Consider the following 15,924-nt stretch of genomic DNA (forward strand, 5'->3'; position numbering starts at 1 on the left):
TCTCATGCACTTCCAGCAGCATCATACGTAACCCTTCTGTTAACGCCAGATGCCTGCCAGAAGGGCCGGGTTCAACTCTTGTGGGGTTTTCCTATCAAGGATACAATCAACCGGCTCGAGCCCCAACCCAGTGGCCTGGGACAATTTCACCCCCATGCTGGGTGCCTGTAAGTCGGTTCTCCCTCCCCTCACAAGCACAGAGTCTGAGATAGAAATGGCTTGTTTAATGACCATAATCTACCCCAAGGTTACAGCGACAGATGCAGTATATCTCAGCACAGAAGAGACAAAACCCCTTTTACCCAGATACCATCCCCATATGCAGTAGAACCCAGTCTCTTGCTGGGGCTCTTGGCCCTTTTCCACACACACACAGTTACAGGGTGTACCCTCTGCGGTGCAGTCCCAAACTCAAAGCCCACAGATACATCACCAGGGCAATACTAGCTGTCCACTTGTCTGTAGCCTCCCCTTGCTGTCACCAGCCGTCTGCCAGTTGCCGTCGTCTGCCGCCGCCGCCGCCGCTCCTACCGGCCGCCCGCCGGTCGCAGTCGTCTGCCGCCGCCGCTCCTTCCGGCCGCCCGCTGGTCCTGCTGTTGTCCGCTGGTCCTAACCCCACTGCTTGGGACTGCCCTAAGGCAGAACCCAGTGATTTCAGCTCTGTGTGGCCTCAGCTGCCACTCTGTGATTTCAGCTCTTGGTATCTCTAGTGTGGGGTTTCACAAACACCCTAGTATCCAGCTCTATCTTTTAACAGGTGGGGAAGGTTAGTCAAGCCAGGCTTATAGCTATATGGCCAAGGCATAGGCAGAGCCAAGGCACTCAGCAAGCTGGCTCAACCAGTACCCCTCCCCTTGCTTCCCTCACAATGCTTTAAACCAGGGAGCCCTGTGTAATCAATGTCTTACACAGCTAAGGCGACTGCCCTGTCCCCCACAACAACCCAGAGCATTGGTGAGATCTCACAACTCCCACCTTAAGTGTCAGCTTAAATTGTGATTTTACAACTACATGTTTACAATAGACCAAATCTCATGGCTTACTTGCTACCCATTAGGCTTTGCCTGAAAAGGTATCACACATGCACACCTTTTGCATTCTTATGCAGATGACCTCTGGGAGACTCATTCCTCCCAGCCTTCAGCAGCACTGCATTCCTTCTGCCACATTCCCTACAATATATGCTATTTTGTGCCAACAGTGTCCTGATACTATGTACATTGGACAGACTGGGCAAAACCTTCACCAAAGAATACATGGACACAGAGCCGATATCAAGAAATTCAATACACATAAGCTGGTCAGTGAACACTTCAGTGGAGCGGGCCATTCTGTTAAAGACCTGAGAATCTGTGTCCTGGAACACAAGAATTTAACAACAGACTGGAGTGAGAGATTTGTGAGTTAGAGTACATATTCACACATTACAAGGACTGCTCCCTACCTTTGATGCTCGTAATTATCTCAGACAGGACAAATAACACCCCCCCCCCCACACACACACCTCTCACCCCCTTCCTTGAATTCTATTGGATTTGTCAGTTTTTATTGCAATTTTTTGTGGTCCTCTGTATTAATAAATGTCAGTCTGTATTGGAAATGAAATTGATCTGAAGTGGGTCTGTCCCACGAAAGCTCATCAACGAATAAATCATTTTGTTAGTCTTTAAAGTGCTACATTTCTGCTGCTTTGTTTTGTTGGAGTACAGACTAACATGGCTATCTCTCTGCCACAGAGGTTATGTTAGCCTGTGTGTGATTTCACTGATTGACTGCAGAAATCAATGAGATGACTTAACAAAAACAGAGATTAGCACACACACACAGGTGCTTCAATTATTAAAAATGTAAGGGTTTACCTATAAAACAGGAAATTTATCATACCTAGCTCTCACACAGCACATATCCAGAACCCAGACTGAAATTCATCAAATCTGTTCAGCTCCTCCATACTCAGTGTGCAGAGGGATGAAGTAACGTTACACGCTTACCATTGCAAGATTTGCTACTAGCGATATATTTATTTGCTACTAGTGATATATTTATGCATGGAAATGAATTTGAACCTGTAGAATATATTACTTTTGGTATACAGGAAGAAGAAGCAATGAATTACTTGCATATAATTTCCAAAGCAGAACTGCTACAGCAGCTGCCAAACTGCAGTGGTACTAACCAAGGACACAGGATTTTAAGCCTTCCACAGTAGTAGAATTCTAATATATATTTTTTCTGAAAGAACATCATCAGCTGTAGTTGAAGTACTATTTCATGTATAAATATTCTATTTGCAGCATACATAGATAATCAGTAAGAAAAGCTTTTAGTCTTTTAAGATTCCCATAAATGACTTCTAGCACCAAATGGCTGGTATGAAAGTTGCATTTAATTTTCAGAGGTTTGGAGTATAGGATTTAATAATTTTACATTTCTTGTGAGCACTAAGTAATAAATGTCAAGTTAGAGCTAAAAACTCAGTCATCCAACATCATTTAGTATTGAGGAAATACTAGCTGACTTCAGTATTTTAAGCCCTAATGTTCAATTGACAAAGAAGATGTAGCATGCATTAAAATCTATGCAGCATAAACCTAATACAAAATAATACTTACACATCTTTTCCCTGCAATCTATAAACTACCATTTCATTTAATAATACTTGAATGGCAGCGTGCAACCTGAATTCCAATGTGGTGCAAGGAATGCAATTTGATTATTGAGATCTTCATAGCATGAGACTTAACTTGACCTTTTCAGAAATCTCCCAATAACTCAGCCAGATTATGTGATTAGCAATCTTTCATCATGCTTTCTAAACTAAGAGAGTATTAGCTAGCTTCAAATAAATTAGGTATTTTTTCATACTGAATCCCTATGTCAAAAGTTTATATAAAAATTCCTATTCATATTAACAAGTTGGTTTGCAATCAAGTTTCTGACTTGATTTATCTTGTTTGTCTAGTCAACATGTAAGGACAGGAGGATTTATAATAGCATAGACCATTTTTACTGATTTTTTTTCACATATCAAATTACTACCTATAGATACAATATTTGTTAGAACTGATCAGAAATTTCCTGGCACCATTTTTTTTGTTAGAAAATTATGATTTGTTAATCCTTAAATCATATGTGGAGAGGGGTACATTTGACTGATCTCCCATTTTGACATCTTTAAAATTACGAGTTTGATTTTCCAGTTCAAAACTCCTTTTTCTCTAGTAATTTTATTTTCTTAATGTGAATGATTATGTTTAAAAATCAAGATTGAAATGAAATATTTTGAATCATTTTAATTAAAACTTTTTTCATATTGTTGTTTCATGAACATTTGTGAGATTTTGTTATGCCACATATTGTGTTGTGTCATATAGTCCAAGTTAGATTTCATAACATGAGAGCAACACTTTATCCACTTGGAGATAGTCTGTGTATTTGTGTTAGTGTTGCTATGTTAGGTTTTCTGTAGAGGGTTCTCAGTTAAAGTTTGTTTTCTATGTTGATCTCTAACTAGAGACAATTCTGGCGGTAGAGTTGCCCTTTGAGAACCAGGATATAGTATGCTCATCTCTTTTTAAACGCGTGCTTTACTTATGAATACTCATTAAAAAAAGGGACACATGTACTTACCTTAGTTCACCAGATGAGTGAACTCCCCCTGATAATATGAGCCTGAACCCACCTCCCCATGGCTCCAACCTGCCACAGCCTGACCCCTACCCCGCCGACTCCACAGCTCCAATCTGCTACAGCCTGAAGCCCCTGAGGCCCTGCACACAAAACACACTGCAGCCTGAACCCCACCCCTCCAGCCCTGCACACCCAACCTGCCACAGCCTGCCCCCACTCCCACCAGCTCTGTGGCCCCAACCCGCTGCATCCTGACACCCCCTCTGGCCCACACACCCAAACTTCTACATCCTTAACCCCCACCCACCCGCCCCATGGACCCAACCTGAAGCAGCCTGAACTCCCCCCGACCTGCCTGCCTGCCCCACGAACCCAACCCACCACAACCTTAACATTCCTCGTCCGCCCCACAGACCCAACGCACCAACAGGTTTTAACCCTCCCTCCTGCTTATGGCCACAAACTGCCCTCAGCCTTTAACCCTCCCCACACCAAACCCAACGTTCACTTACCTTTCAAAAGCAGCACCACATGCTGCCACTCCTTCGCTGAGTTAGGAGCACTAGGAACCAATCAGAGACTTTTTGTGTGTATTTTAATCATAATTTAGCATCCCTCTTATAAGTTTTCACATATGAGCAGAAAGCTGGGAACGAATTGTGCTCGTATATTGAGCGATGATTGTATTTGGCTGAGATTCCTGGAAGTGGTATCTTGCTTGTTGTTCTTCCATTTCTATTCCATGGATGGTGCATGTGTGAAAATAAAATAATTTACACTTAGATTACACATAGACAATATGTCACAGATTTCTCCTCCACTAGGAAGCCAAGCTGCAAGGCCCTGAACATCTCCTACTTAACAGCAAAGGGGCAACAATGTATATCTGATGAGTGATAAGCATGATGCAAATAAAAACTGAAATGGCCTTACTCTCCTTTATCAATACATACATGGATAAAGTCTTAAAATTTCACTTGCCCTTTGGGAAAGGAAAGTGTTTTTTTTTTTTACAGGCACTTAATGTTACTCAGTTAATTCATTCTCAAGGGCAGACATTTTCCTAAAAGACAGGATCATGTAGATTCCAGGACTATGTACAACTGCTAGCATATCAGCAAGTGTGCAGTCACACGTCTTTGGTATGGGAAGTCAGATCTCACATATCTATTTGTTATGATGTATTCAGGGGCATGCAGGGACAATAAAAATTGGTGACAAGTTGTAGTCAATAGCTTTTATCCCTAAGTATTTACTAAATGAATGTCCTGACTTGGTTCTGAATAATTTTGGAAGTAACTTTTGAATGACACATTAAGTAGAAGCCTGGACTAATTGTGACTCTTAGGGAACCCAGAGCACTTTCCCTCCCACAAATAAGGGCATTAGATGTGATGCCCCAGTCAAAAATCCATTTAGGTAGCTCTGGTCTGTTTCTGTAAACTTCCTCCACACTTTCTGCTATACAAGGTCAATTTCGTCGTCTTGAGCCTTTTGTGAAGCATTGGTATGCACTTAAAATAGATGATACATTCCCTCCCACAAGGGGCTGCACTGTCTTGTATCAGAGGGGTAGCGGAGTTAATTTATCTTCAAAAACAACAAGAAGTCCTGTGGCCCCTTATAGACTAACAGAAATTTTTGGAACATGAGCTTAAGTTTCTATGAAGCAGGTCTTGCCCAGGAAAGCTTATGCTCCAAAATATCTGTTAGTCTATAAGGTGCCACAGGACTTCTTGTTGTTTTTGCATCATCATGGAGACTAAAGTGATTCCTTTATCTTTGAAGAGTACATGTGACTCTTTTAGGATGTGTAGGAACAGTGCTGGACTTCAGAATACTTTTTCATTTAAAATAAAACCAGAAGTGATGATTTTTCACTAGAACAGACATTTTTGATAAGTGCCAGCTTGTTCAATGAGATGGGGAACTGAACATGCTGCCAACCAACTGTGGAGCAGATCACCTGGAGATTAAGGAGTCAGACGGTCTCGGGAATTTTAGCTTCCTGACTGCCTTCCTGGTATGCTGTTGGGGAAGCTAGGGCTTTCAGGAAGCTTGTGCAGCCCAGCAGCCAGCTAGATGAGCAGTGGCATAGCAAGTCTCTTAATATTCCAATGAGTGCGGCAGGGCTCTAGTAGATTGTCTGGTTGGCTACATCCTCTGATTGGCTTAAAAAAACAAACAAACAAAAAATGGAAGATCATCTTTTAAACCCAACTACAGCAACTGCTGTTTGAGGGATGCTCAGAGCATTCGCCCATGTGTGTGAGAGCTTCTGCTTGTTACTAACCTTGCTTCTGCCTTGGACCTATCCTTTTTCTTGTCTTATTTCACTCTAGGTTACCCAAGTCTGACTCTCACCTCAGATTCGTGACTTCTGACTCCATCTCTGAACCTAGGATCCAAATCCAGCTCCAGTTACTGGGCCTGACTCCAACTCCAGCTGCCCCAGCTATCAAGCAGACTGGGAGCACAGCTTGTCTGTTTAGATGGATGGCATGTAATGGAACTTTCATTCCCTGCAGCAGCAGCCACAGAGCTTTTTTTATCTCCAGGCATCAGTGGAGCTGGGAGGAAGCAGAAGGGGTGAGAAGAAAGTAACTGAGGGGGAGGCTTTGAGGAAGAGGTGGGGATGTGAGAAGAATGGGGGCAGGGCAACATGGGAAGGAGTGGAATGGGGACGGGGCTTGGAATTCTGTTGCTGTGGCCTCCAGACAGGTAGAATGGAGGAGGGGCTGAACTATCCACCCCCTGCCCACTGGCCAACTCCATGTGAAGGGCACAAAACTGAGCAGGAGCCTGGCCTCAGTTGGAACAGGCAGGACAAGAGGCTACCCATCCCAAGGGGAAGCTTCACCTGTTGCCCATATCTGTCTACCTGTTGTTCAATCAATACATTTTTGTGAAACTTTTCAATTTTTTTTTATAATTTGGAAAACTCATATTTCAGAACATTTGTGACAAGCTCTACTTTAGGATATAAGACCTTTAATATGTGTGTGGTGTCGGGGGAGGTGTTATGAAGCTGTCCCACACTTCTGCATTTATCTTGCTAGAGTGGGGAAGGAGCCATGACAGGAGGTTTTATGTATATTGACACAATGCTTCCTAGACTAACAGCCCAAGATCTCCCAGAAAGTGCAAAAAGGTGTAGAGGTGGATATAAACCCAAACTTCACTTCTTAACACTAATGAAGTTTAAATTCTGGCACATGGTTACTTTAACTTGTTTGCGATTCTCCCACATTATCAAGGTGCTAAAAGAAGTTCTGTGCAGGCAGTTGTGGATTCCTTCAGTGCGAGGAAGAGCTCATGCAATTAATGTCATCACCTCCACTGCGCCACCAACACTGAGAGATATCGGGGGTGGAGTGTGATGAGTGGCACTCTGGCAAGCCCCAGCCAGTCTAATGGCTTTTAAGGGTCCTTGCCATGTTGGTATAATTTAGAATAATACCAAGACTTTTTTGAGTTAATGTAAATGAACTAACCCCTGACAACCTTAAGGACAGAACTGCACAAGAGGCTGAAAACCACTCCTCTGACAGCACTGAGTGGTAGGTTAGCTCAACTGAAAACCTGGACCTCAATCTCTGCTTATTCCAACAATGAGCTGGAGTAATTCAAGATACCTAATAAACCATTCTGAGACAGAACACAAAATGCCTATGAAATAGTGTTCCTTACATTCATTTTTAACGATAAACTGGCAAAATATTACTGTGGACATTTTTATTTTCATAAAGTCTACATAAGGGACAAATAGTTTTTAAAGTTTTATTACTTGGAATTGCTCCTTACTCCTTACTTTGACATATCTGGGGCATGCAATTATTCACAAAGGTCACTTTCCACAGAAGGAAAGGACAGTGTCCAAAAGGCTGCATTTAGGCTGCAAACATGCTATGACAATTTAATCAGTGAGAAAACCCTAGTGTCAAGAACCACCTTATTTCTGGGTTGACAAAGACTGACACCTCATCAGACCCTGGTACAATTGTCTGCAAACCTGGAGGAAATCAGAATCCCATTGCAGTAGAAAAGAAGGTGAGAGTTCAACCATATTATAAGCATAGAAGTTTAGACAACTTCTCTTTCAGATGTTAAATTGATAATTAGCTTGGGGAACACAGGATATCATTCAGTAAACCTTGATGTGCAGCTGTGACCTGATGTCCACAGAGACTGTGGCCTCTGTCCCTCCTCATCTGGGATATCTAAAAACAGAAGTAAGAATCTCAGATCATACACAGAGATATATCTTTAGCCCTTTTCCTTACAAAAATAGCTTTGAAAATCCGAACAGAGCGTGCAGTTGTGGCATCGATACAATTCCCAATTGCCATCGTCTGCTAAAGAGGTCCATGTGTCCATCTGTGGGGTTGGGAAAGAATCCCTCTCTAAGAAACTGGCAAATGAAATCTATAGTGATCTATATTGCCCAAACCGGCTGTCCTCTGGGATCGGTTTCAAAGCAGGGAAGTAATCACTTGGGTCCAGACTGTAAATGCCTCAAAAATGTAGACAGCCTTCTTGAGTGATTTAAAAAGTACCTAGAACCTAACATAAAGACATTTAAGCTCCTATCAGCCCTTTTAAAGCACGTTAGGTGCTGATGCACACAACAGCTCATGTGCTGCTTGGCGCCTAGCTGACGCTGAAGCCCTGGAGTCAGAGTCTCATCTAGGTAATCTCTTCTCTGTCTCATGCATGGGATGCAAGCCCATAGGCATGTCCAGAGCACAACTAACTCATTACCTGCCATCCTCAAACCAAGAGGGTCAGAAGATGGCCACCAATAGGTGTAGGGGCAGCAGAGTCTCTTGGCAGCCACTCGATAACAAGTAGAATGTCTTCATGTCACCCTCCTTTTTGGCAAATACACAACAGAATACTCACATCAAGGATAGCCAAAGAACAGGGAAACCAAGCAAGTTCAGGCAGGAGAGAAATAAGTTTGATGCTAACTTATGAACTTCCTAAGCACCTAAGCCAAGCTGGCAGCTTAACACTAGAAGAAGATTCACAGCTGAGGGTCTTGAATGTGGGGAGGAACCCATTTCCACCTCCTCAATGAGGTGCACCAGGTCAGCAGTTTAGGTCTCTAAGGCCGTGTCTACACGAGCCCCAAACTTCGAAATGGCCACGCAAATGGCCATTTCGAAGTTTACTAATGAAGCGCTGAAATGCATAGTCAGCACTTCATTAGCATGCGGGCAGCCGCGGCACTTCGAAATTGACGCGCCTCACCGCCGCACGTCTCATCCCGATGGGGCTCCTTTTTGAAAGGACCCCACCTACTTCCGACGGGAATAAGGGGACTTCGAAGTAGGTGGGGTCCTTTCAAAAAAGAGCCCCATCGGGACGACACATGCGGCGGTGAGGCGCGTCAATTTCGAAGTGCCGCAGCTGCCCGCATGCTAATGAAGCGCTGACTATGCATTTCAGTGCTTCATTAGTAAACTTCGAAATGGCCATTTGCGTGGCCATTTCGAAGTTTGGGGCTCGTGTAGATGTAGCCTAAGTCTCTCTCCTCTCCCCATTCCCTTCCTGAGCATTTCACTCCTGGCCTTCTTAAGTGGCTCCCAGTTCAGCTTGCTGGCTTCTGATGATCCTTTCCTTGGGCACCTAACTCTTCCCCTACACTGTTTGGAGAATTTGGCTGCTGAAAAATCCACTGAGTGAATTCTGTTAGGCGGCAGAGAGCCTTGGGGTTAGGTGTTGCAATGCTGAGCAGAGAGATACTAATGTTATAGCCCAGTGGTTAGAGCACTCACTTGGATGGTTAAAAAAATATGGGATTACATCTTTGTTCCAAATCAGACAGAGTATGTCTGCATCATCTCAAGTAACAACTGGGCTATCAACAACATAGTAAGCTATCCAAGGGAAGCAGGAGCAGGACCAAGATTATTTTACTTGCTAGGATATGTGTTACCTAGAATCCAACATCAGGTCAGCTGTATGCACATACTAGCCCACCTGACCCAAACAGCATCATTCTGGGCTGTCTTTTGTGTGGTTTAGGCAGGCTTTGAGCACACCCCCCAGACCAGGACTTTCAATAAGCAAATAAGCAGAGGACTTTCTACTTTGAGATTCCCATCAGGGCTGAAGTAAGATGTACTTTTTTACTGTGTAAGCTGTGCCAATGCCAATGGGAACGTATATTTGCTAATAGGTCACAGGCATTAGAATTTTGCCCGCTCTGTGAATGTGCACTGGCAAAATAGTCAACACACAGGGGAGTGTCCTGGCGGCAACTGGGTCACTTACATGGTTAGGAAGCATCTGAGCTCTGATTCTGTGAACGTATCTATGGACCTAAAGAAGGAGTTTGGTGCCTAAGTCCATTTGAGAATCTAAAGCAAGGAAACCTGACATTGCTAATGAAGTGCTGATTGACAAATCTCATGCTTTATTTGCATAACCTTGTGTGATCACATTGTCTGGAGAGATTTTGGAAAAAAAAATGGATGTGTAGACAAGGTTCTGTCAGTGAAAACCCCCTTCTTTGACCAAAACCTTATCCCTGAAAAAATGAGGAATTAGGGTCCTGTTGAAGAAGGAGTTTTTTGCCAACAGAACCCTATCTACATAGCCCTTTTTTCCCAAAAATCTCTCCTGACAATGTGATCATGTGAGATTATGCAAATGAAGCATGAGATTTGTAAGTCAGTGCTTCATTTGCAGTGTTGGGTTCCCTCATTTTCATTGCTCTCTTGCAAGAGGAATGCCATGTGGACATAGCCTTAGAGTGGTTCATTGGTCTGTTGAGTGAACTGTCTTTCCATGCCCCAGGAGAATGATCTGTCTCACTGACTGTCTGCTGAGTCCTGGTCTATGAATCTAGTTTTCTCTAAACATGTATATTCCCCTGATCACAGTAGTGAATTTTGAGCCATGTTTACATATTGTGGTTTCCTTCTGATTATTAACTAAAGGTGAAAGGAGGACACTTCCTGAAGTCTTCTAAGAGGTGCTGCAACTTATTGAAGTCTGTCTTCAACACCATTCTGGTTTGCACACTTAAACACACTGATACCAACTGAGAAAAACTGACTACTACGGCTGAAATCTTGTTACTGATTTTTGGGTATTCATAGTTCCCTCATATCCTCCTAAGCTTGGCTATACAAACAAGATAAGCCACAGAAGTATGTCCCCTTCATTTTGGTGGCAGGTATTTCAGATTAGTTCAAAAACAGGGGCAATGTCACCAAGCCTATTATTGTTCTGGTAAGATAAAATGTACATACACTAATCACACTAGTTTGAAACAAGCAGAGGTAATCAGACATGTTTTGAAATTGATGGAAAAAAGTGAGGGTGGAACTACAATTTTATTAGTCTTTTTTTTTTTTTAAACCAGCTGTGGAAAGGGATAAACTTTAAAAATGCATATTTACTGGTTTTGCTATGTGCTGATTACATAATGGATTATTTAAATTCATTTCACAACTAAATTACAAAACCTTACATAAGCACCAAGACTAAAAGGATTTTATGGATACAAGTGTTCAAAATAACAACATTCGTATGCACATGTTTTGATAGAGTAATTGAATTTCACACTTCAAGGTATCATGTAATGGCCTCAGGTATTGGGAAGGAATATTCTTTCCCCTTTGTATAACCACCCAACCCCAGTGAAGCATGAAGCAACTGGTTAGTTCACTATTGGTTTTCACAGTCCTCATTTTCCAAATACTAGACATGAAGTACAATACAGTGTATTGTTAATTCTGTCTTTGAAAGATCATGATTCTATTTGTTACACCAGGGATGTTTTCTGGTCATACATTTCTGTTTTGGCTTTTTATTTTCTAGTGTCTGATTGTCTAGATCAATTGTATCCATGGTAAAGTAAATTTCCCCTAAATTGTGGCATTTTGGATACTTTAAGACATTTAGAGTCACACCCTGGTGTAGTATAGGCAAGGTAGCCCCTTTGATACAATGGGATTATATCAAAATGGCTGTTACTGGTATATTTAGCTTTTAATTGGCTAAATATGGTCCAGAGTCTTCTTTTAATTACATCACTCTTACTGTTACGTAAATCAATTGACATCAAATGTGCTATTTTTCATTTAAACCACCATAAATGAGTGGAGAAAGAGACCTTACCTTTATATTTTAGTTTCTCTTTAGATGAACATATTTTTTTCCTATTGAAACAAAGCCTTTCAATATCGAAGTAGAAGCCATGAGAGCGAAAGGTATATTCAACTGTGCTCTTTCCTCAAAAACCAAAACAAAACAAAACAAAAAAAGAAGAAAAGAAAAAGAAAACAACCTGAAGATTTGCTGTTGCTCACAACGTGATAGTTTGGGCAGGTTCGGCCAAACTCACTGGTAGGCTGTTTTGCTTTATTTCACTTTTTGTGATGCTAGTCAACTGTAAATTTATTTTAACTTAGTCTGCATATATATCTAATCAGCATTACCAGGATGGCATAAAGCAGTCAGAGAAAACTGATAATTATTTTTAAAACCTGGACATCTGGGCCAGATCCTCAGCTGGTTCACACCAGCATAGCTGCACTGAAAATAGGAGCTGCAGATCTCATCCTTTTGTATCAGTAAGCATCTGCAGGAAAAACATTAGAGATTCTCTCTAAAAATACTGCTGTGTGTCAAAGCATAAAAATTTAATTTCAGTATAATTATTTATGTGATTTTTACTTATAAACTGAATATCCCCTAGTGATTCCAGTACTGCTTCATTCACTTTGCTAACAAACCTATCAAAATAGTTTACAAGGTTAGTAACCCTTTATCAACAGGATCTGAAAATAATACTCCAATAAAGTCCATGAAAAATAAATTCCCTGTAGTTTTGGAGGAAAAATGCATGAATTTTAATCTGTCTGATTTATCCCCTGTTGACAGGATTTCTCTGAAATATTAATATTTACAAGGATTCAAATATTACAGTTGCACATGTGATGAATGAAGAATCCAAATAAATATAAATTTATGTGCAAAACAAATGTAAAATCTGTTCTTTCTTGATATCAAAGCAACAGATTGTTTTATTCATTTATTGCATTCCAAGTGAAAGTGCACCTTGTGTTAATAGCAGTTGAACACGATTTTAGAGGGTCCTAAAACATATAATACTTGTAGGTGCTTCCAAGTGTGAATGCAAAAAAGGATGAGCCTGGCCATTATGTTGGGGTAGGTAATTTAGATTTTAATTTATTTACCTAGAAATACAAACAAATACTTAATTCTGAATTACTTTTGGGTGACTTGTCTCTGACAGCCTAATAACTTTTTATTAACATATAACGTTTCACTGGTAAATAACTAAGACCTGTGTTTAGGATCCAGATTTCAATATTCCACATTAAAATAATGTGAATAAGTTTACCACTTTGGCTGGAGACTTTGGTTTATCATGATCTGATTTTCTTTAGTTTCTTGACAGCTTTTAACATCCTTTGTTTAATTTATTTGTTTCCACTTTGTGATTCCTTCATGAAACTTAAAAATAATAATAATAGAAATTACAGGCACAGCACATCATCTTATTAGAGACTTAGTGTATTTTTACTATTTGGAGTAAAACCACTGTGAAAATCAGTGGGAATGGGAATTTTGCCATTAGTAACAATGAGATTACGTTTTTAGTTTTCCTTTTTTCATTATTGCAGTATTGAAATGGTAGATTGTCTTGACTGACTAAGCCAGACATCTATTGGGCAAAAAGCAAAAAGCTGTAGCAGAAGAAGTAAAAATGATGCACAACAGAAGGTAGAATAGCGGAAACATCCAGATAAGACCTATGTGTTTCTCTGGATTTAGCAAAACTCAGTGGAGGTGGCAATGTTATCTAGATACTTTTGCACGCATGGTCTAGTCAGGCCAAGTTTTAGGGAACCAAAAGCTCAAAGGGGTTCTAGTTTATCCTGTGTCCTGAGAAATGATGAAATTGTTTGTAGCCTTGACAGTGAAGCTTACTTCGTCAAGCTGTTCAGTCTAGCTGCGTCTACACGTGCACGCTACTTCGAAGTAGCGGCACCAACTTCGAAATAGCGCCCGTCGCGTCTACACGCGTCAGGCGCTATTTCGAAGTTAACTTCGACGTTAGGCGGCGACACGTCGAAGTCGCTAACCTCATGAGGAGATAGGAATAGCACCCTACTTCAACGTTCAACGTCGAAGTAGGGACCGTGTAGACGATCCGTGTCCCTCAACGTCGAAATTGCTGGGTCCTCCAAGGCGGCCATCAGCTGGGGGGTTGAGAGATGCTCTCTCTCCAGCCCCTGCGGGGCTCTATGGTCACTGTGGGCAGCAGCCCTTAGCCCAGGGCTTCTGGCTGCTTCTGCGGCAGCTGGGGATCTATGCTGCAGGCACAGGGTCTGCAACCAGTTGTCAGCTCTGTGGATCTTGTGTTGTTTAGTGCAACTGTGTCTGGGAGGGGCCCTTTAAGGGATCGGCTGACTGTTGAGTCCGCCCTGTGACCCTGTCTGCAGCTGTGCCTGGCATCCCTATTTCGATGTGTGCTACTTTGACGTGTAGACGTTCCCTCGCTGCGCCTATTTCGATGTTGGGCTGAGCAACGTCGAAGTTGAACATCGACGTTGCCGGACCTGGAGGACGTGTAGACGTTATTCATCGAATAGACTATTTCGATGTCGCAACATCGAAATAAGCTATTTCGATGTTGGCTGCACGTGTAGACGTAGCCTCTATCAGATAAATTTAAATAGGTTGCCAAGTAACCTTCTGTAATGTCTAGAATGGGGAATAATTTTGACTTATCAAAACTCCATAAACCAGGGGTGTCCAATACATTCACCACTCACCACATGCAGCACATAGAACACTATGTTGTAGCAAATATGGGGGTGACTAACCTGCAGCTCTCCAGGCACTTGAAGCTCTTAGAACATTTAAATGTAGCTCCTTCTGAAAGCCACATGTGGGAAATGCTGTCTGACTGCTTACTGCATTCACCCCACTGCTTGGAGGGAGAAGAGCGTGGCAGCCCCAGCAAGTTGACAGCATTGAATTAGAATGGGGTGGGGCTAGGGGTGCCTGGCTCTGGGGGATAGCATTTATTTAGATGGTGCAGGGGGTTGGGGGGGTTGGGAGTGCCTAGCTCTAGGGGAGCCTGGCTCTGGGAGAAGGGGAGGGCATTTATTTAGAGCAGGAGGTGAGGTAGTGGGGGGAAATGCCTGTCTCTATAAAATTTTGTGTAATATAATGTGACGAATATGGAAAGATGACAAGCACAAATGTGGCAATCTTTGAATTCCTTCTGGATGCTGCTGAGCTAAACCATGTATGTGGAAATTACATTTAGCCCATTATGTCAGCTTGTGACTTTGCCAGGAGTTTTGAATATCATTGACCACTGTGGTTGTGCTGAGCTTTTTTTAGCTTAAACACATCTAATTTGTACTAGTCTGTCTCCAAGTGCAGATAGTTGTTAAGAATATGTTTATATTCCCAGCCAAGCTTGCCTTTCTTACTTTTTTTTTTTTTTTTTGCCAACCTTGGAAACTCAGTCCTGAGCAATAGGGATTTGGGAATCACTGTGACCCTAAGAAATGCAAGTATGTGTGGATGTTAGTTGCTAAAGGTTGCTAGTGGTGCTTTGAGCTTTCCAGTCAAGTTAAAGTCATATTTCTAGTGCCTTTGAAATGTATATGAAATGATTTCTCATCTTACATTTTGTGTGCATCATGACTTCGCTCCATCTTCATTGTTCACTACCTTTTTTTACTTAGAAAAAAGACTAAACAGGACTTAGTAGTGGAGGGATTTGCATTTTTATTTTCTCTCCAGTTTCACTTTAAATACATGGTTATGAACATATGCTGCCTCTCTTCTGTACTCTGGTGAAGGGATTTAGGTATCCAAGTCCTATTTTTTGGTGCCATCATGTGTCACAAAACAATTACTCAGCAGCTGCTAATCTTCAAGGTAGTTGCCTAAACTTACTCTGCATCCTAAGTTTTTTCAGTAAGTGATCTTTAAGTACTTAATTTCTTGCATTTGACCAGATGCATGGCTCTGCCACCTATAACCTGGAGTTTTCTTCCAACTAATTCACGTGCAAACCTTGATCTAGTAGGCACACTCAGAGGTCACTTAAGTCCAAACAAAAAAGGCAGGCCAACAGGAAGAGGAAAAGACCCTTCCTGATTACCTTTAGCACAATGGTTAGGGATATGGGATTTTCGACCCTTCCTGATTACCTTTAGCACAATGGTTAGGGATATGGGATTTTCTGACATGGGTTTCCCTCAGTTTCACCTATTTAAATTGTTCCAC

This window comes from Carettochelys insculpta, chromosome 1 (genome assembly GCF_033958435.1).
Source record: "Carettochelys insculpta isolate YL-2023 chromosome 1, ASM3395843v1, whole genome shotgun sequence".
NCBI classification, from domain to species: domain Eukaryota; kingdom Metazoa; phylum Chordata; order Testudines; family Carettochelyidae; genus Carettochelys; species Carettochelys insculpta.